A 21,344-nucleotide genomic window follows, 5' to 3' on the forward strand; every position below is an offset into this window, starting at 1 on the left:
AAATTGGTTCCTCTGTTCGGTGTATGTCAGAATTATTCAGGTTTAGTTAAAGTCTGTCTGTCTGTCTCTCTCTATATATACATACATACATACATACATACACACACACATACACACACACACACACACACACACACACACACATATATATATATATATATATATATATATATATATACATACACACACAAGTGTGGCGAGTTGGCAGAATCGTTAGCACGCCGGGCGAAATGCTTAGCGGTATTTCGTAACCTGACAATGCTACAGAGGTGCCTTGCCCGTTTGGGATAAGCTTGCAAGACACGGTAAGCGTCAGTCGCCGACCTGTCCAAGATGCGGGGGAGACAGGGAAACCGTCCTTCATGCTATTGTTCAGTGTCCGGAGATATCTGAAATGTGGGCTTATGCTGAACACCTGTTGTCCGGCGAAGGAAGAGTACAGTTGTCGACTGAGTCAATTATAAAGATTGACCCACCGGGAGTTTTAACAAACGAAGGTAAGAATTGTTTTCTCACGGTTGTAGCAATAGCGAAATAGGTAGTATGGAAGACGAGGATAAAAGGAATTAAGACAGGCAACTTTATCTCTGGCCACAATTTACGTTCATTTTTTACTTTTCATTTGAAAAGGAAAGTGTGGCTGGAGAGGAGATGTCTGTCGGAGTGTACGTTCCAAAAGAGATGGAAGCATGTTGCACGAGTGTTGTGCGTGCAAGGAACCGTGTGAATAGTCAGAAAAAAAAAAAAAAGGTGCCAGCGATAGATCGGGGCTTGTGGGGTTGGAGCGTGGCTTGATCATCGCTTCATTTGTGTTGTCTAACGTACTGTTAATATCATTCGATTTTTTATATTTTATATAATTTTTAAAGTCATATTTTATGTAAACCATTCGCGTTACTGATCCCAATCAGTTGTTTTGTACCATTCTATGTTTGGCCCCCTGTGGGCAATTAAGAAATTGGTATTTCGTCTGCCGTTACGTTCTGAGTTCAAATTCCGCCGAGGTCAACTTTGCCTTTCATACTTTCGGGGTCAATTAGATAAATACCAGTTACGCACTGGGGTCGATATAATCGACTTAATCCCTTGTCTGTCCTCTCTGTGTTTAGCCCCCTGTGGGCAATAAAGAAATATATATATATATATATTCAAGTGCATGGTCAAGCGAAAGAAAATGGTAATCAACACATTTAGTTAGGAGTTACATGTATTATTTAAACAGATTTACAATATTTGCTTCAATCAAATTAAAGTTTCATGGATTCCCAACAGAAACCTGGCTTATTCAGGCTCAGATTATCGAACGGAGAAATACAGGAAATCTAAGATGGCTACTAGAAAATAGGCTGCTATTGGTCAAGGTGGGTCAGATGCTGTTGCCAGAGATCGGTGATTCAGCGGCACCAGTTTCGTTAGAAAAAGGAATTTCTTGGACCACGTAGCTGGACAGGAAGCTGATGGCTTCTAAATGTCTTGGAGCTGACACAAGCAAGGCCGGTGAGTATGTGTGTATGTGTGTGTGCGCGCCCGCGTGTGTGAGCATGTGTAGGTATGTGTGCACATAGATATGCATGTGTGTGTATGTGCGCATATCACATTTATGGAGGTGAATGTAGAGGTTGCAGCGGATGCATAAGTTTGTGGATCTAGTCTGCGATCTGCGTATGCATTAGTGGGTAGGCACCCTATCTTTGGCTGCGAAACAACCTGTGTTGAGTGGCAGCCGATGTTAATGTGGTTTATTTGGATTGTCTACAACTAGTGGTTTGAATGAAGTTCAGCAGTGGGGCGAACCTCTGATGGCAGCAATAAGATAGTTTATATTTCCTGTTGATAGATACTGGAGATTGGTGGAGAATTTGAAGTCTTTCACAGAAGCAGAGCTGGCAATTGCGGGCGCCGGAGGAGTAGGGAGGGGCCCTATTGATATTGGTCCAATAGATGTTGGGTGTTTCATTCCGGAGGTCACAGAGTCTCCAAAGGAAACGAGTCAAAATGGTGGAATTTTCTCTATCCCTGCATGTAAGCGAATGCATATGCTGTGTGTGCATTTCCTTGAAGTCTTTGGCCGTCATGCCCGTGTAGTGCCTTGTGATGCAATCGAATGACGCAAAAGTTGGTCTGTAGACTACACCCTTGAGAAGCAGGTTCCTCTTACGGATCAGTTAGTAGGGCTTCGGAAGTAACATGTCGGGGTCGAAGGTTATGCAGATGCATGTTTGTGTCTCTTGAGCGTGCAGTATTAGGGGCTATATTATCTAAGCTGGAGTAGCTCCCTTTGACGTTATTTGGGTCGAAGATCTTATAGTACTATCGTTGCTAGGAGCTTACTATCGTTGATTAAGGAAGCATTTCCGCATGGGATAATGCTTCTTAATTTGACTTGAGATTTCCATGCCGTCGACCATGTAGTTGGGCATCCTGTGGGTGCGTGCGTTTATTGAGGGTATCCAAGATAAAAAAGACCCGACAAAGTCGGCGTTCTCAGCCCCGCCGTCGCTCCCCCTGAAACATCAAACAATGGATCACCTTTTTTCACTCAGAGGGAATCGTCATGAATCAGTATTGACTTTCTTGCGTTCATGATGATACTGACATCAAAATCGCTTATACTAGTGAATTGTTTAACAAGTTTCATTACAGAAGAGTAAAAGTCTACGATATCAAACTGTGTGAATCTACAGGCTGATTTGTTCTCGATACCGCGGAACTAGTCTATCTCAGCTGTGCTGGAATTCCGTTGCGTCAGCCCTGTGGCCCTTCTGTTGTCGGAGTCGGTGGTATCAATGCGCTTACTGACAATACTTTTAGAGGGTTTGATAAGCCTGTATTTGCGGTTATGTTTATGGAACTTAAGTGTTATGCGGTTGGGTGGGGGCTTGCAGTGTGAGGCGGGCTACAAGATCCTCTACATTAACTCCTTCGCTTCTGTATTTAAGTCATTGAATGTGGAAGTGCTAGTTTTCTTGTATGGCTTGGTGATCGTGTTTGTGGGGAGTCTTAGTGTGTGTTGATGCTAATTTCTTAAATGTTCTCTGTTTTGTCTGCGAGGATATGAACATTAGGCGATTGCTTAATTTATGTCACGTAGTCATTTAATGATCTGAGGAAGGGGTAAAAACTATGCCGAAACCTAACCTTCATTCTGATGTTCCATAAGTCATCTTCAAAGGTCTCAATGTCTTTCACCTTGGGAGAAGACTTACAGGTTTTGAAGCCGAATTCGTTTGCGGATGAAGTAGTGGATAGGTTCTCGAAGAAGGATTTCCAGTGCATACGCTTAATGACGCTTTCAGTTCTTTCCGTGATTCGCGTCCAAAAGAGCTTCCTTGGTGGTAAATGGATGCTTTTCAACGAGTACATCAGTGATTATCTCTGCATCGGACTTCCAGTAGCCAGCTTGGTATTCCTCTGTTTCTCCATTTGGTAATCTAACCCTGAATGAGAGGGTTTCTGTTAGAAATCTGCGAAACTTTAAATCGAATGTAGGGATCCTATCTTAACTAAACTATAGTTAAGATAGGGATCCTATATATATATGTTGTGTGTGTGTGTGTGTGTGTGTGTGTCTTTGTGCCTGTGTTTGTCCCTCATCATCGCCTGACAACTGGTGTTGGTGTGTTTAGTCCTAGTAACTTAGCGGTTCGGCAAAGTGACCAATGGAATAAGCACTGGGATCAATTCGTTCGGCTTAAAATTCTTCAAGTATACATTCCAGCAAGGCCACAACCTACCAACTGAAATAAATGGCTGTGTGGTAAGTAGCTTGCTTACCAACCACATGGTTCTGGGTTCAGTCCCACAGCGTGGCACCTTGGGCAAGTGTCTTCTACTATAGCCTCAGGCCGACCAAAGCCTTGTGACTGGATTTGATAGACGGAAAATGAAAGAAGCCCGTCGTATATATATATATATATATATATATATATATATATATATATATATATATATATATATATATATTTATGTATATGCTTGCATGTCTGTGTTTGTTCCCCCACCATCGCTTGACAACCGATATTGGTGTGTTTACTCCCCGTAATCTAGCGGTTCGGCCAAAGAACCGATAGAATAAGCACTAAGCTTACAAAGAATAAGTCCTAGGGTTGATTTGCTCGACTAAAGGTGGTGCTCCAGCATGGTTGGAGTCAAATGATTGAAAGAAATAAAAGAACAAAAGAATATTATATATATATATATATATATATATATATATATATATATATATATATTATGTAGCTATCACTTGCAATCGAGCATAGTCTGGTAGATTGTATCACGTTTTCGCTGTTTTTGGTGCTTACAAATCACGAGTAGGCATAGACATCCTGTTGGCCCCACCACCCTTGAGAAGAATATTGACGATGTGGCAACTGGAGGAGTAGAGAGTGCTGCACCAGTAGTTAATTGAGTAGACTGGTGCAACGTGTAATGGTGATGTGTCTTCTTCAAAGACACAACGTGCCATCTAGTTAAGAAATGGAACGCAAAACCTTATGGTAGTAAGTCCAACACACACACACACACACACACACACACACACACACACACACACACACACACACACACATTGGTAATCTGTTGTAACCTAATATGTTTGTAGTTCTCCCCACACTTGTAAAAATGTAAACAACAACAACAATGCCATCACTTATGAAAATGTAAGGATTAAAATTCGGTTTCGCAGAAAAACGAAAAACCGCCAGGAGTATATAATGATCTCTACCTGACATAAGGTAGAGATCATATTTTGAGGAGTAGCATATTAATCGAAGTTACTAATTTTATTGACTCAGGAAAAAAAAAAATGAAAGTAAGCTCGGTCTCGGATAGGTTTCAAGTCAAGTATATAGAATAAGATACCGGAGTTCTCCAGTCTAGTATGTTACTGTTTTGTCACCTCCTGTACTTTCAAGATTAATTAATAAAAATATACTTAAAATGTTTGAAGAAAATTTTTTTTTGAAATGAAGTGAAGTTCTATAGTCAAGAATTTCATCACCTAAGCTTATCGAATGATAATTTTCAATAAAGTTTTTAGTAGATGGAATTAGATTATTTGGAAATAAAATAAAACTGTTTTGAAGAAAACTAAAATAAATGCTTTGAGACTGATAAAGGTAGGATAACAGGTTGCCTGGCGCTAGGTGATTCAGTATAAACAGTTTTCATAGATTAAAACAGATGAAAGAAATGCTGGATGCCTTAGGCATACTAAATATCATTGATCGATCAGGTGGTTCTTGTGACACCAGCTAGCGTCATACTGATAGTTTCTGACACTAGTAGTGATTGATCTTCGCTTATCGATACAGATAAAAGCAAGAATCAACGGCAGTCACTGAGTCGAAATTCCCCGAAGGTTGAAGTGCATATATATATATATATATATATATATATATATATATATATATATATATATATATATATATATATCCCCAGCCCGCAAAAAAAGAAAAAAAAACTGTAACCCCAACAGGTAAACCTAAAATATATAACAACATTTGTGGTACATTATTTCAGTTAAGGTTTTGGTCTTAGCTAATAAGTAGCTAATTATACAAATTGTACACACCTCGAAAAGATTCGGTTCATTTTATGTTATGCCGATATTAGAGAAGAGTCTGAAATCCCTTTCTAGGATTGAACATTGCGAATGCTATCTCTGGTAGTGTATCTAATTGTTTATGTGATGTGGAATAAAGGTCTAAAAATATTTACTTAAAATACTGATATGGTTATTGAATGCACTCACACAAAAAAATTAGCATACAAAATATACATTTAAAAGTTTCAGTACAATAATATATTACATTAAATATGTGCAATACATATATTTGCAATAATGAGCTATTATCTGAGAGGAAAATATCACACACACAATAGAAGATTTAAAATAAACAACCTACTTTTATTGCACCGGCACTTAGAAGCTCATTTTCTTCATTACTTGCACTCCTGAAAGAAGAGAGGGAGAAAGGATTGAAGAAAATGATTTATTAGATGAAAGTTGTTGAAAAATGCGAACGTTATTAAGTAAAAGGAAATATTTATGGCTTACAACTCATATAAAATTTCTTGGTATAATGATTTCGAATTAGTTATTTTCTTGAAATTTGTGTCATCATCGACCGTACTTCAATAAACTCAAATTAAAAATTAAGTCTAAAACCTGAAGTACATGCGCTCACGCACGCACACACACATACATACACGCGCGCACACACACGTGTATAATTAGAAAACACCAATTCCTTAACTAACTACACTAACTTAGTTAAGACAGGAGTCTACTAATTAGCTTCAACGAGACTTCGACGATATTTTTGTTTTAGTGTATTGAAGGTAAATTTAAAAAATGCAACGAAAATAACTAGGTAACATATATGATATTTCATGGCGTTTAAATTCTGATTTTCATGGCTTCTATTGATTGTACAGTTGATATAATTACAAAGATAGTAAGATACTATAAATTTTCAGCATGCCATGCACCAAAGATTGAAAAATGTTGACATATTTTATTTTATGCTAAAACTAAAAATGTTGCAACATCTTTTTGACATTAGAATTTAACCCACTTAATTTGTATTGTTTAAGCCCCAAATCGGTATTGAGTGAGCATAATAAAGGCATTCAAGCCAACCCGTCATTTTAGAGTTATCCAATGATAGTATAAGGTAATTTGAGTGAGACTTGACTGCTATTTCTAGATAGTCGAATGATCAACTAGAGGCTTCCACTAACAGATTTCATATGCAAACTATTCTCGAAAGGAAACAAATTCATATGGCAGTAGCTAAAACAAACTAGCATGAGATATCAGCTCCATGTAATATACTTCAGCTGTTTAATGCTTCAAACTTTGAATATGCTTTCACCTACATGGATGCCTACTTATATTGCAGATGATATCGCATGTTAGCTTATCTTGGCAATAATGCTCCGCATTCTACGCCACAAAATGTAGATTCAGTATGCATACTCAATTTTCTTCCTAACATTTTCGCAGGTTTCGGTAAAGGCTGCACATCCACTGAAAACCTTCATAATGGCGAAATGCGTTCGTCGTTGCCTTCTGCTACTCCACAAAAATGATACTCGTTAATCATCAACATTATTTTTTTTTATTTTAATGGCTGAATTTATTTTTATGCTTGAATTAATTAAATATTTTTTTTATTTATATGAAACTTTATACGATTGTTCTTCACTGTTCATTGAAAGTACGTTGATAAAATGAGGTTATCACTAAAAGTCAGCTTTACAGATATATAAGGACAATCTTTTATTAGCAGCGATGTCATTGTAACCTTGTAAGTGTTGATGGAAGAAGGTAAGCTTGTTTGCAGTTGTTACCAGTTATGATAAAGCTGAAGAATGGCAAGTTAATATCTCAGAAGCATATTTAATTAAGAACAATAAATAAATAAACATAAGCATAAAGCCAGTCTTATCTTGAGTATACCTTTTTTTCACTGTGGTTTGACATTTCAGCATACAAACCAGACAATAACAGACATCAGTCAAACAGTCGATGTCTGGTAGTTATGCAACCCTTTCACTGAGATAAGATTAATTTCAGTCAAGTAAATAAAGAATAATTAAATGTCACACAACCACAACACATTACCATAGATACAAAAGCACACACAAAAAATACACAAAACACTTACGTATACACCAACTCTCTCTCTCTCTCTCTCTCTCTCTCTCTCTCTCTCTCTCACCCACACACACACATACGCAAGCACACAAGCATGAATAAGCTCACGGTCACAAGGTTGCAGAATGGGTGAAAATGAATTTGATTGGAGCTTTTGTGACAGCAATATCCTACGTTTCTAAATGGTATTTCCTCGAATCCTACACACGTTCAAAAGCTCTCACATAGACACAAGTCAAGCACACAAACATATATCTAGGAATATGTAACTAATATAAAGTATATTCTGTGAGCAAGGGGAAAAATAACATTCTTGAAGGTACCGTTTAAAAATTTTTTTCTAGTGAATACTTGGGGTTTTGCTATAAAAGTTGTAGATTTAGGAGGACTCTGTCTATTTTTTGTCCCCTAATGAAAATCCTTTCAAATTGTCCCAAAATCTAAAACCATATATAAAGCGAACCAAGGAGGGAAATTCTACGCGGTCGCACAAATTGCTTGAAATTGCAGTCAAATCTTCCTATCAGATTCTATTTCATTAAAAAGGGACAAGACTCTGGATAATGTAAATTATATCTATAAAAGAAAAGACGAGATGGCCACTGTCAGAACGATTTTGATACTAATTATACTTGAAAACGTGAAAACGGCTGACTGTTGGTTAAGTGAGGAGCTCAACTTCCACTATCAGGTGCAAATGACAGTTACATAATGTTTCTCTCCTGAAATAAACCGAGCTTTCCCTTTTGCCCAGGATGCAGGTCGTTTACAAAGAAAGCTTGGTGTTTCGATGTTCCTTTAATCTTGAATTTTCTTCGTGGTATTTACAATACCAACGCATCTTCCACACTCACCTGTGTTCAAAAGTTCTACCTTTGTAGTACAACAAAGAGCATTTGGGTGTATGTGGTGTGATTTTAAAGACGCAATCGTGTGAATTAGGAACATGGGTTAATGATTCGTTGAACCTACAAATTTTAGTGTGCTTAATAAATAATAGAAGTAACAGAAGAGTTTCGTTGATAACTCCCAAGAAAAAAATAATAATGTTTTTGTCTTCCATTTATTTGAGTCTTTTACACAGATAAACATAGAAAAAATTGGTCATATGCAAATTAATCCGGATACGTATAAATATGAATGTTTTAGTTGAATAGTATGAATTTTTTAGTTGCATAGATTCTTGTCTTGATATCGTCTGGAATCAATGCTAGCTTTCAAGACCAACTATCGGTTGCAGAAAACAAGAAATAAATACGCTAACCAGTGTAAAGAATATATGGCTAGATTGGTAAATAGATGTATTGATTGATAGCTTACAGAAACTATAACAATCGTTCGAAAGGCATCACATAGCGAGCAAGCCGTTGGCGTATTGGCAAGGTTCCCATAACCACCTCTTTTAATTACCATCTGTTGTGTCCAGCACTACGAAATGTTGATCTATGTTTAACGTAAATGCATGCGCACGTGAATAGATGTGATACCCGCATGTGTTAGAGTTATTCATCTGTAAAATGATAGAAAGGGTTAACAATTTCCAATTATTTTCTCTCTTTTAAGCGATACGTATATTGATTGCTATGTTATGAAAATATTACGGTTATCAGCTGAGATGTGAAGGTAGTTAACGGCAGGTCAGAAGAATATAGGAAGGTTTTGGGAATGAGAACTTATACATAGATATATAAATCAAAGGATTAAATACAGAGGCACACATGCACATTCATACACACACGCACCCATATATATAAATACACACACACACACACACACGCGGGTACACCACCGATTTTTCGGCAACTGACAATCCGAAATTTCTTTTAATTCAGACATAATTATGTGTAGACTCTTGAATTTCCCGCAACCATCATCAATAATTTTTCGCTATCATCCTTTCACAACTCACGTGTGTTTATTCGCTATCTACGTCAAACTAATAATATGGCAACGTACATGTTTATAACTAAAGCTAACAACACCTTCTAAACACCTAAGGACCCTCTATCCGTGAAGAGTAAATTAATAGATAATTTACTTTCGCTGTGGAGAATACTGTGACTTAACACGAAAGAAGTAAAGGTAAAATATATGCTTTTCATAGTTATGTTTGAAGAGAGGGGCAAGTGTGGGCCCAGTAGGTAGGAGATTAGCACGTGGTTGAGATTTATTTGCATCTTCATATTAAAATAGTTGAAGAATTAGAAGACTGTTATAAAATATTTCCAATCAATAAATAAAGGTCAGATTTTTTTAAAAAGTTTATTTTCAGAAAAGTTTTTAATTATGTGGCTGCAGTCTTAGAATTTATGCCAAATGCCATGCCTGTATCTTTGCTGAAGAGTCTTACAGTCTGTATTAAGGAATTTCTCTCTTTTTCATTCTTACTAAAAAGCTTCAGATGATCCATGTAGAGCAAATGGTTAATTTTTCCATTACTATTTCTGAACCTACCTTTGCCTTTCTTAATACTAAACTGAGGGGAATCAAACATAAGGCAAAAATTAAAGTGGGTAACGAGTCCCCCTGGAAAATTCCTCTTTTGATATTAACTTTCTCTAAGAGTGTATCAACCGAGTAGAGATCTACTTTCCATTTCTTCATGCTACAGTTAATTAATTCTCTCATGTTGCCTACTATACTGAATATACTCAAACATTTACTTATCCATGAGTGTGGATCATGTCATAGGCTTTCCTATAATCTGTCCATGCTATTGTTAGATTTTCCTTTCTAGCTTTAACTTCGTTTAGAACTGCTTTGTCTGTGTATAATAGATCATGATTTCCTCTAGCCTTCTTCCTGCAACCTTTCTATTCTTCTGGTAGTAAATTCTGGTTGTCAAGGTGCTCTTAAATGCTTTCTGAAAGCATTCCTATTAACATCTTCCACACTAATGGTAAGCAAGTGATTGGTCTATAGTTGTTAGCTGTATTACCCATGCTCTTATTTTTCATAATGAGTATTGCCCTGCCTCTAGTCGTCCAATATGATATTATTCCTCCATTAAGGCAATTCTGAAGTTGTTCCCTCAGCCTCCCATGTAAACTACTGAATTTCTTTAGCCAGTACCCTTGAACTAAATCTGGTCCTGGGCCCTTCCAATTCGGCATTTTTCCTTACACTTTACTCATTAATGCACTAGTTAATCTTAGATCTTGTTGTTTCTCACTCACTACTTCTTCCCTCACTTCTTTAACCATACTGCATCTCCAAATATTCCTCCAGAACTTTCTAGCTCCTTCTGCATTAGGTTTCTCATCTTCAGTACTTCGTTCTCCACTAATTATTTGGTTATAAAATCTCTTTTGGTCTGTCTCAAATAATCTACTCTGTTGATATTGATTTATTCTTTTCTGATATCTGGAAAGCTTGTCTGCTATGATACGCTGTTTCAACTCTTCTATTACTGTCCCAAATCCTTTATCTTTGACTAAGTATCTTTTCACGAGGGAAGATTTGCAGCTAGTGTTTCCTAACTTGTTTGTTTTCCAGGCTTTTATTCTATTCAGATCTTGTTTTAAAGTCTTCACTTTATTTTGTAGTATCCTTTTCCACGTTTTCTCTTTTGTAATCTTTCCCTGTGAGATATCTAATCTTCTGGTGACTACTATCCCTCCTGCATAGATCAATAAATTAGTGTCTCCTATATTTTTAGTATCTATCCTACTGATAACAGAATCTACTTTCCTAGCCATTTCGAGCAGCTTCGTTCTGTTGGTGCCTTTTAATTCTGGCAATGTTTTTCTTACTTTTTTGCTCATTACTTTCTGCAACTCATCAAAAATCTTCTGATCTTCCTCACTTAAATCACTTAAGTCGTTGATGCCAGTTGTCTCTTCCCTATTGGTAGCGCTATTATTATTTTTTCCTGGTCTTTCTTTTCTAGTTCTCTTGTGATCTCTTCTACCTCCAATTCTGTTATCCACTTTCTTCTCCTAATAGTATTAGCTTGATCAACCAATCTCTGTTCAGTCAAATTAAACATACCCTTCTCTACCCAAAGTGTTAACATCCGTTTTCTATAGCCCTTTCTTTTAGGGCTCAATTTCTAAATAGCATTGCATCACCATCCTTCGCTGGTTCACTTCCTCCTCCTTGCTCTATTATCTGCTGATGCTGTATTAGGATAACAGCTGTGGTCAGTCTGTATCTTTACTGATCCACTGCTGAGCGAGAGGTCTTCCTTTAAAGGTCCAGCTTCATTTTCGCTGTTACAACCAGAATTACTTCGGAAACTCCTGTCTTTCATAAACTGAGGTAAGGTAACGTTCGTCACCGTCGTCGTCACCACAATTATTTTTCGACATCTGAAAGTTTCAAGCAACTTTCTATTGCATCAATTGTTGCACTTTTGTGCTGGCGGGGTGGTGTGTGGTGCATCTTTTGGTGGTGGTGGTGGTGGTGGTGGTGGTGGTGGGGGGGGGGGGGGGGTAATGTATTGTATGAGTCCATTTTGTTAAGGGGCTTGGTTTGAGTCTCCTTTTGTATTAGTTTTTATATTGTGTGTTGTTTGTGGGTTGTGTTCTTCTGTCGGGTATCGGCCTTCTATGGCACATGTTGTGGGTTTTGTTAATTTTGTTGGGTATTTACAGTATGAGTTTATTCTTGTATGCTTTTAGAGAGGTGTTGCATAACAGTGTGCGTGTGTGTGTAACTCATAAATCAACAATTTTATAGTATTTATGATTATCCGCTGGTCTTCCTCTTTTGGTTGGTTTTGTTATGGATTCCGTTAATTATTATTATTGTTATTATTATTATTATTATTATTATTATTATTATTATTATTATTATTATTATTATTATTAGTTTCATTATCATCTTTCAATTCTGTTTCCTTTTCTTGCCGAGTGTCTTCCTGACACTTAAGGCAGAGAAACGGACTGTATACATTTGTAGGCCATTAAAATAAACACATCAGATTATTCATTTACAAAGTCATGTGATAGAGAAAAGGGGGAAGAAATACGGAGAGAAAAAGGAAAAAAATTAAAAATAGAAGTAAACAAAGAAAATAAGCAGCAAAAATGGAAAGAAAATTCACGGCGACAATGCTGTTCTCAATACCTGTGACGTACCAGTTAAGACAATCTTTTGCACTTCCTGCATGGATGATAATCCAGAGATCCTTCTTAAATAATTTTCAGTTACTTTTTTTATTATGCCAAGTGCTCCTACAATCACTGATATTGTAATCGTCTTGAGATGCCATATTTGTTCCTACTGCTGTGTGGTATTATTAAATGTTTAGTTTCGACTTTTGTCTTGAGATAATCATAAATATGTGAGGGTTGGAGGGCATAGTAGGAGAAAAAGAAGCAGCTTGGTGAATAGACCAAATTCCACTGGCAGATGGTGAGAAGGAGACCAACATTGGGGCTTCGCTATTGCGTTCCGTCTGTTACTCTGTGTGTGTGTTTGCATGCGTTCGGTTATGTTCGCACGACAGTTTTGGGCTTTGTTAGAATTGAATTATACTGTTCTATAATAGAACACACAGCTACCGCCTTATCTTACTAAGTGAGTAATTTAATGTCTGACAAATTACAACGTCTCTTTCGTCCCGTCTTTGCTGCGATAATCTTTGTTGTAAGTATTTACTGGAAACATGGAAATTCTCAGAAATATAAAATCAAAAATTCTTCCTTTTTGTTTTTTTAACCCCTTATATACTGACAACAATGAGATTGTCTTTCACATGGTATTTCCGTTCAATTGAACCGCTTTGGTGTATAATGGGGATTTTTGAACAATAGAGAAGCAAAGCTGAAACTGTCAGGTAGAATCAACATCTGTGACAAGCGAGTAACAAGAAACAAAGTCGAGAGCTTTCTCAGCAACATCGCTACGGTATTCAAACCAGCCTTAAAAGACATAAGAATAGGCTATGATCACTCAAAGACTCCACTCTCCAGAATAAGTGACAACGAATTACAATAGTACGGTTCGATTGATCACCGACATAATATAACTATTACTACAAATTGAACTCCACTTGGGGAGATGAAGGGAAAGCTTGTTGCAATTGCAGGCTCTAACCAACATCGAACAAGTGGAAAGTAGAGAAATCACAAGCCTAGACAGTCATATTTAACTCCAAAACAATAAAATAACGGCAATTTGAGTGTGCAAAATGGTCCTTAATCAGTGAAAGCAGAATGTAAATGGAGTGCTGGATATGTGGTACGGAAGAGATCGTTCGACTGATTGCCTAGTGCCATTCCGCAGCAAAAAATGTAAGTTGAGAAAATTGATTTCTTTTTTTTTTTTTAATATGTAAAAGTCGACGATATATACTTAAAAATGAATAATTGTCAAGCATTGGGATATAAATAATTAAAAATCACAGAACACTTCTTAATCGTAAGATGCCGAAAGTCTGTTATGTTGAGCGAAGTATCATCTGGAAAACGTAGAATTAAAGAGAAGTATGTAAAATTACAAAAAGGATAACTGAAATAGAATCTACTCTAATGTAGCTCAGTTGGACGTGGAAGTAAACAAATGGAGGTTTTCAGCGCCAAGCTACTAAACAGACATATAAGTGTGTATGACATCTCATGGTTCAAAGAGAGAGAGTTAGGAAAGGTCATTAAATTATGCTTACACTCCAGGAAGAAGTACTTGCACACTTTAACGGATTCCTATTGGGAAGAGATATTTGTCTGGCACTGGCCCACCACCAACCATCAATCACATACAGTAACTGGTGTGGGCACAAAAGATTTCTTTTTAACGGCGACTCACTGGTAATCTTAGCTTATCACTAATAAAATCGTTATAATCAAAGATCAAAAAATCAAGACATATAGGCAATTATATCGATACTACCTCTACTTTCTGTTCGTATAGTTTGCTCTCCGTTGTACTCTACCATTATATTTAAAAGCTACTGAGTATATATATAAAAAATATAAATAGCAATATCATGCCAGTATTTGTTTTTATCGGTTTCTCCAGACGATGAGATTTCCGGAAAATCTTCTAAATTACGTATTAACAATTTCCGATTAAGAGGAGAAAATTCATAAGCCTGTAAAATCCTTCCCTGTTTTACTGTAATGTATGTATGTATGTATGTATGTATGTATGTATGTATGTATGTATGTATGTGTGTGTGTATGTACGTAGGTACATCTTATATGCATGTAAGTATGTGTCTCTTGTATCTTAATTTCCATCTCTGTACATTTGCATAAATCTCTCCTACTTACATGCATGATTTATCAAACTATCTATATAAAGAAGTTGTAATGTATCAACCTGCGTATGGTGCTGTTTGTAACCTCCCTAAAATTTTTGTTAAGGGAAAGTTACTTGAGGTTGTCAATTCATTTGTCTACCTGGGAAGCTCTGTTCAAGATGATGGAAATCTTGATACGGAAATACACCTGCGAATTCAAAGGGCAGCAAAAGCATTTGGTGGCTTGGAGTCACGCGTCTGGCGCCAGCGACATATAAATAACAATACAAAGCTGGCTCTTTACAAATCATTTGTCTTAACATCCCTATTGTATTCCTGTGAAACTTGGACCTGTTATGAAAGGCATTTTAAAATGTTAGAAAAATTCCACCAAAAATGCCTTCGTCATATTTTAAGAATTAAATGGAATTCTTTTACTCCAAACACAGATATCCTTGCATCTGCAGGCATCCCCTCAATTAAAGCCATGATTTTGAGGAACCAATTGAGATGGTGTGGCCATATTGTTCGAATGGCAGATGAACGCATGCCGAAACAGCTGTTTTATGGTGAGCTTGCAGAGGGGAAACGTTATCGGCATAAACCTAAAAAAAGGTTTAAGGATGGCATAAGGACTGCTATGAAGTCAATTGGAATGGCTCCAAAAGATATAGAAGTCCTCGCTTCAGATCGAGTTGGATGGCGAACAAGGGTGTGGAGTGGAGTGAAAGCATTTGAAGAGGCCAGGATGATGCAAGCAGGGCTCAAGAGACATTTAAGGAAAAATGTAAAGACTGAGAAGGTGAATGACAAGGACCTTTTTGTGTGCACAGTCTGTGACAGACCATGTCTGTCCTTGGCTGGCCTCAAATCTCACCTGCGAACCCATGGAAAACAAACCTCATCCAGCTATTCTGATTATATGTCTGTGCACACGTTTGAATGTGGTGTGTTCCAGAGGGTTTGCAAATCCAATGGGGGTCTTAAAAGACATGTTAGGATCCACAATGAGCAGAACTTACTTGCAGGTATTGGTAGTGCAAATCAGAGGTGCAATCTGTGTGGGTGTTTTTTCAAAACACTGTCTGGTTTAAAAAGCCACATCAGACGCCATGAAAGGGCTAAGGTGTAGGTGCAGGAAGTGGTCAAACTCTGTTTAAGGAGTAGACAACCACCATATAAAGAAGTAAAGACGCTGATAAATAGATGTATTGATGCTATCAAAAAATGCATAAATCTTGCTATATCTAGACGAAGTTTCCATATTTATATGCGTGTATGTATGTATGTATATATATATATATATATATATATATATATATATATATATATATATATATATATATATATATATATATATATATATATATATATATATATATATATATATAAATGAATAGTCATATTTATATACATTTTTACATAGATTATTTCATCAATAGAGATTATGAATTTCATAGCAGAAGACATGTAGATTTGCTGAATGTATCGAATTGAAATCTTATACTAAAAAAAAAATTAGTGTTAATTTGAATTTGGTGAAATCATTCACATTTCGACGTCCAAGTAAACAAATCTATCTTCTAAACGTTTTGTTCAAGAATGTTAAATTTGATGTCACACAACAATATTTCTATGATCAAAAAAATCATGAAACTTGCCACAACATTTTAATTTTATTTGAAATTGAACGAAATAGTTTTTTTCCACCAGCTGCTAATATTGAAATGGACGTTCATGGAAATATATGTATAGATCAAATAACTCAAGTTTTAAATAGACTATATGTATATGTATGTGTGTGTATTTATATATACATGTGTGTGTGTGTGTGTGTGTGTGTGTGTGTGTGTAAATAAGGATTTTGCTTATGTGCTTATGTGCATATGATTACGATTAAATAATAATTTTCTTAGATTATAGGAGAAATTTTGCCATAACTCTGATTTTCAAATGATGTTTTTGATGTTACGTATTATACACAGTTTATTGAAATCCACAGCAAAGAAGGATATTTTGAGCAATTACAGTTCTGTAGAGAAATATTTTGAACATAGAAGCGAATAGTCATTCGTGTTGTGTGACGATGGCGGCGTCTGAATTGAATAAGATATTTCTAAAAGAAAAATTTTAAAAAGAATATTGATATCTTATGCTGGTAGAGAAGGTTATTGTAATTGAAACAATCCTCATTTTTATTACTGGTACCTTTTAATCGATTCCACAGAAAAACTAAGTGAGGCTTGAAAGTATTTGAAATCAAAAACACAAACAACTTGTTTGGCACTCTACCTATTCTACAATGGCAGCCCTTTGGGGAAAAATATTACAAACTTATTACATAGTTTGAGTTAACGCGTTTGGTTATATGAAAGCATATTTAGTTCAGGTGTAAAGCTAATTGTTTTATTCGCATGTTCATACTACAATATTTTCTAAGAAAAAAACTTATAAATTATTTATGACTAAACAAGGGAGTGCTACAACGGAAGTGATGAGAACCTAACAACTATCAAAATCGCATGTCATTAATTGCTGATCTTGTTACCTTTCTTTAACTTCAGTTCTTCACGTTAGGAAGAAAATCTCAATATTTGTGGGTGTATCTTATACGTTGATTGTACGTATGTTAATACTGCTGTTAATACCACATATTTACTTTATCTGTAATATGCACACAAGCACGAATAACATTCTGTTTTGACACACGCACATATTAACAGAAATCAGTAGGCTGATGCCATCGGTCTCGTGCGAATAAGTTCGCACTTATTCAATCGGAGTTTGAATAATAAATTACAACTTTACTATTTAGATGGTGAGTATGTGGTATGAATGTTTTAGAATTACGGTGAGATGTCAAGCAATCACGAACTTATAGCAAAAAAAAAAGGAAACATATACAAAAGAGATTAATCATTCAGGGTTTATAATGTTGGTTATTTCCATTATGATTGTGCTTGGCTATGGTGTATATGTGTCTATGTGAATATGTTTGCATGTGTTTTATACATTTATGCTTCCACGCATTTGTGCACATGTTGTGGTTTGCATCATATGCCTGTAATATATCTGCATCATAGGCAGTTACTATATTGTTTCCCAGTCGACCTTTGGATATATAGTGTGATCGAATATTGTCTGTGTGGTGTATTCACTACGTGGACACGCTATTGCTGCAATTTGTTGATGAGTTGGTTGCTGCAATTTGCTGTAAGTTGGTTGATAATTGAGAGTAGGGCATACAGTATGTTATACTGCATAGGGGGTGTATATATAAGGAGTAGGGGCTATATATATATACACATATGGAGAGAGAAAGAGAGGAGAAGGAGGGAGAGAGAGAGAGTAGAAGGAGGGAGAGAGACGAGAAGGAGAGAGAGAGAGAGAGAGAGAGAGAGAGAGAGAGAGAGAGAGAGAGAGAGAGAGAGAGAGAGAGAGAGAGAGGTGTTTTGTAGTTCCAGCCAAGTTCATTCCTTGCCCATTCAGTAAATGATATAAAATGTTTACGTTCACCTTAGCGCTGGCGTACTATGAACACACGTTTGAAATAAAAACTCAATATTTGTGGGTGTATCTTATACGTTGATTGTATGCATGCTAATACGGCTGTTTATAGATGTATGCTGCCACATATTTACTTTCTCTGTAACACGCTCTTTTACCCTCTTACTGGTGTCAATCATTTGACTGCGGCGATGCTGGAGCACCACTTTAAAGAGTTTTAGTCGAAGAAATCGACCTCAGGACTTATACTTTGTAAGCCTAGAACTTATTCCATCGGCCTTTTTGTCGAACCTCTAAATTACGGGGACATAAACACACCAGCATCGGTTGTCATTCACACACCAAGTTAGTGCATTTATATGCTTTGGTGGTGATGCCCTGTGTGTGCAGTAACGTTGTTCTACAGTACATATTCATTCGTAGACTTGAGCAGGAATTGTCTTAATTATCGTGAGATATATGCATTTAAGTTATATTTAGGTGTCATTGTTCAGTATTATTGTAGTCTTGTATATTATTGGAGTGTTTGTATAATATTTGTGGCTTTTGTTCCATTGCTGTTAGGTTGAGGACGAAAATGTATTTTGAGAAAAGAGAGCGATTTGGATGATCCTCGTGCTGGATTTAGTGTGATAGTGTTTTTTTCTTTTTGCTGTTGTGTTGTTACGCATTGATATTAAGTGTTTGTGGACAGATAAAAATGGTGGAGTTGTACAGTGTTTAAATATTTATAATTTAAATGCGATTTGTGGTTATGGAGAGTGGTAGTGTTAGGGTTGGGAAGTGAAGCGGTAGGTGAGAAACACCTAGATCAGTTGGGTGCATTTTGTAATCTAAATTACTTCGTGTACTGGTAAGGTCAATAGTTTTTGCTTATTTTGTAATACAGAGATTACATCTGCCGCCTCGTTCATTCTATTTGTTGGTTTTAGCAACGATGCTCCTGTTTATGACACATTTGCTGATATCTCTGAAAGTAATCACATATTGCGCGAATCTTGCTTTGAAGGTGATTCCTGTGAGTTTAATATAAGTTTCATAGTACCAGCTACATCGGACTTATTAGTTGTGCATAACAATCCCTTCTTGAAGCATTTGTTCATCAATAAATAGTGTTCTGGAGTCCTGAAATTTCATGATCGTTATGGAGAGTGTCTTACTCTTTTACTCTCTTACTTGTTTCAATTATTTGACTGCGGCGATGCTGGAGCACCTCCTTAAAGGGTTTTAGTCTGTGAATTGCATTTATTCTACAAGTACTGAAGAAATTTACGAGTATGAGGGTCAACTGTCAAACTTAGATAAGTTCTATTGTTTAAATTTACATACATAGGTTAAACACAGTTCAACAGAGATAAACTCATTTACCTACATCAAGCTTCCAACATGTATAAATACAGTACCCAAACTCAGTTCTACCTCTTTCTCCTACCGTCTGCCCAAATGAGAAATTCACGTATGACTTGACATCGCGTGACTACACAGATTTCACCCTCTCTACACAGTGAGGCAAATTCGTTTACGCTCTCCCTCTCCTTCAATCCGTTCTCCTGGCAGCCAACAAAATTTAACTCAACTACCTACAAAATAGACAACACAACTTCAACTGACATTTGTACAATAACAACTCGATGTTGTATTTTTCATTGTAATGATAAAATAAAGGCGATATGAATTAATATTTTTCTTCCTATCATTTATTTGTTACTCAAGCGCGCGCGCACACATAATAATAACAATAGTTCTAGGCTGGAATTTATAAACATTTGATACATCACTACGCGCGTTTCCACAAGTTACATGACTTTAACATCAGAACCTGCGTCCTTGGGATTATTACAATGTAGTCCGTAGTATCCGTGGACATCCGGTTGATCATCATCATTGATTCATTTCATCAGGCGATACTGCATTAATGGATGAATCACAGAGGGATGTTTATCCCTTCTTGCTAGTATGAAGGCCAATCTAGCTAAGTAGGTATTTTTGTGTGTACTTGGTAGGATAGGACCATGATGCAACCCCGAAAAACTGACTCACTAGTCAGTACCATTAGACGTAGCTGAAGTAATGAAATTGGAGTTTTATTTGTATACCCTTAACGTTACCCTAAGCGAATTTATTATATATATATATATATATATATATATGCTTGCACACTCACTCACACACGTATTCATGTTATAATATTCTCACATAGATACCTATCTATATACACATACTCCTATGACCCAGAAAATATAGTCATGCGACTATATTTACCACATGCAGATAAGCATATATCTGGAGACATTGTTTGTAAGAAATATTTTTCTATAAACCTGTTTTTAGATTAAATTTGTTCAGCTATTGTTTAAGGCAATATGAATTCACCTGAATTTTCCAATTTTTCTCAGTCTTAAGCAAGAATTAGTTTATTTTTTCCTAACAAATTTCTTTTCCCCGTTTCGTTTATATAGTTTTTTAATAAGTTCTCTTCTTCTCCGATAAACAAATAGTAAATTTCCTTTTAAGATGAGATAACATTTATTGAAATAGTCGGGAATCAACTTAACGATAGAATAACTGTTCTAAATAACGAGAAATTCTCTCATGTATATGATACATTTATTTCCATATAAATACATAAGATTTGTTTATACATGAGTAAGGGCTAATTACAAGATGATATTCACTTCAGCTACCTCATATAGTAGTTAAATACAACCATATTAGTAAACATATAGGCATACGCTGAAACCAGCAGAGACGCAGCTTCTGCGTAGTCGCTTCATCTGCTAGAAATAGCACTCAAATTACCTTTAAATCAAACTCCGACGTCTTACAAAGGAAATGGCATATTGGATAATGGAGTTCTGGATATTTAAAATGGTGGAACACACTTTTCCGAAACACCTTTAACCATAGCATCATGTTTTTTTTTATTAAACACCAACAACGTATATACATGCCATACACCCTTGATTAACTGTTAAACTAAGTATA

The 21,344-nt window shown here is 36.2% G+C and overlaps 1 protein-coding gene across 1 annotated transcript in view; it reads right to left on the minus strand.

Moving 5' to 3' along the window:
• LOC106884025 (endothelin-converting enzyme homolog) overlaps positions 1–21,344 on the minus strand; it is a 582,571-nt gene that overhangs the window by 197,570 nt on the left and 363,657 nt on the right. The window contains exon 2 of the mRNA XM_089362545.1: positions 5,910–5,958. The gene's annotated coding sequence lies outside the window, so the exon portion shown is untranslated. The remainder of the gene's footprint in view (positions 1–5,909; positions 5,959–21,344) is intronic.

This window comes from Octopus bimaculoides, chromosome 14 (genome assembly GCF_046866305.1).
Source record: "Octopus bimaculoides isolate indiv1 chromosome 14, ASM4686630v1, whole genome shotgun sequence".
In the NCBI taxonomy this organism is placed as follows: Eukaryota; Metazoa; Mollusca; class Cephalopoda; order Octopoda; family Octopodidae; genus Octopus; species Octopus bimaculoides.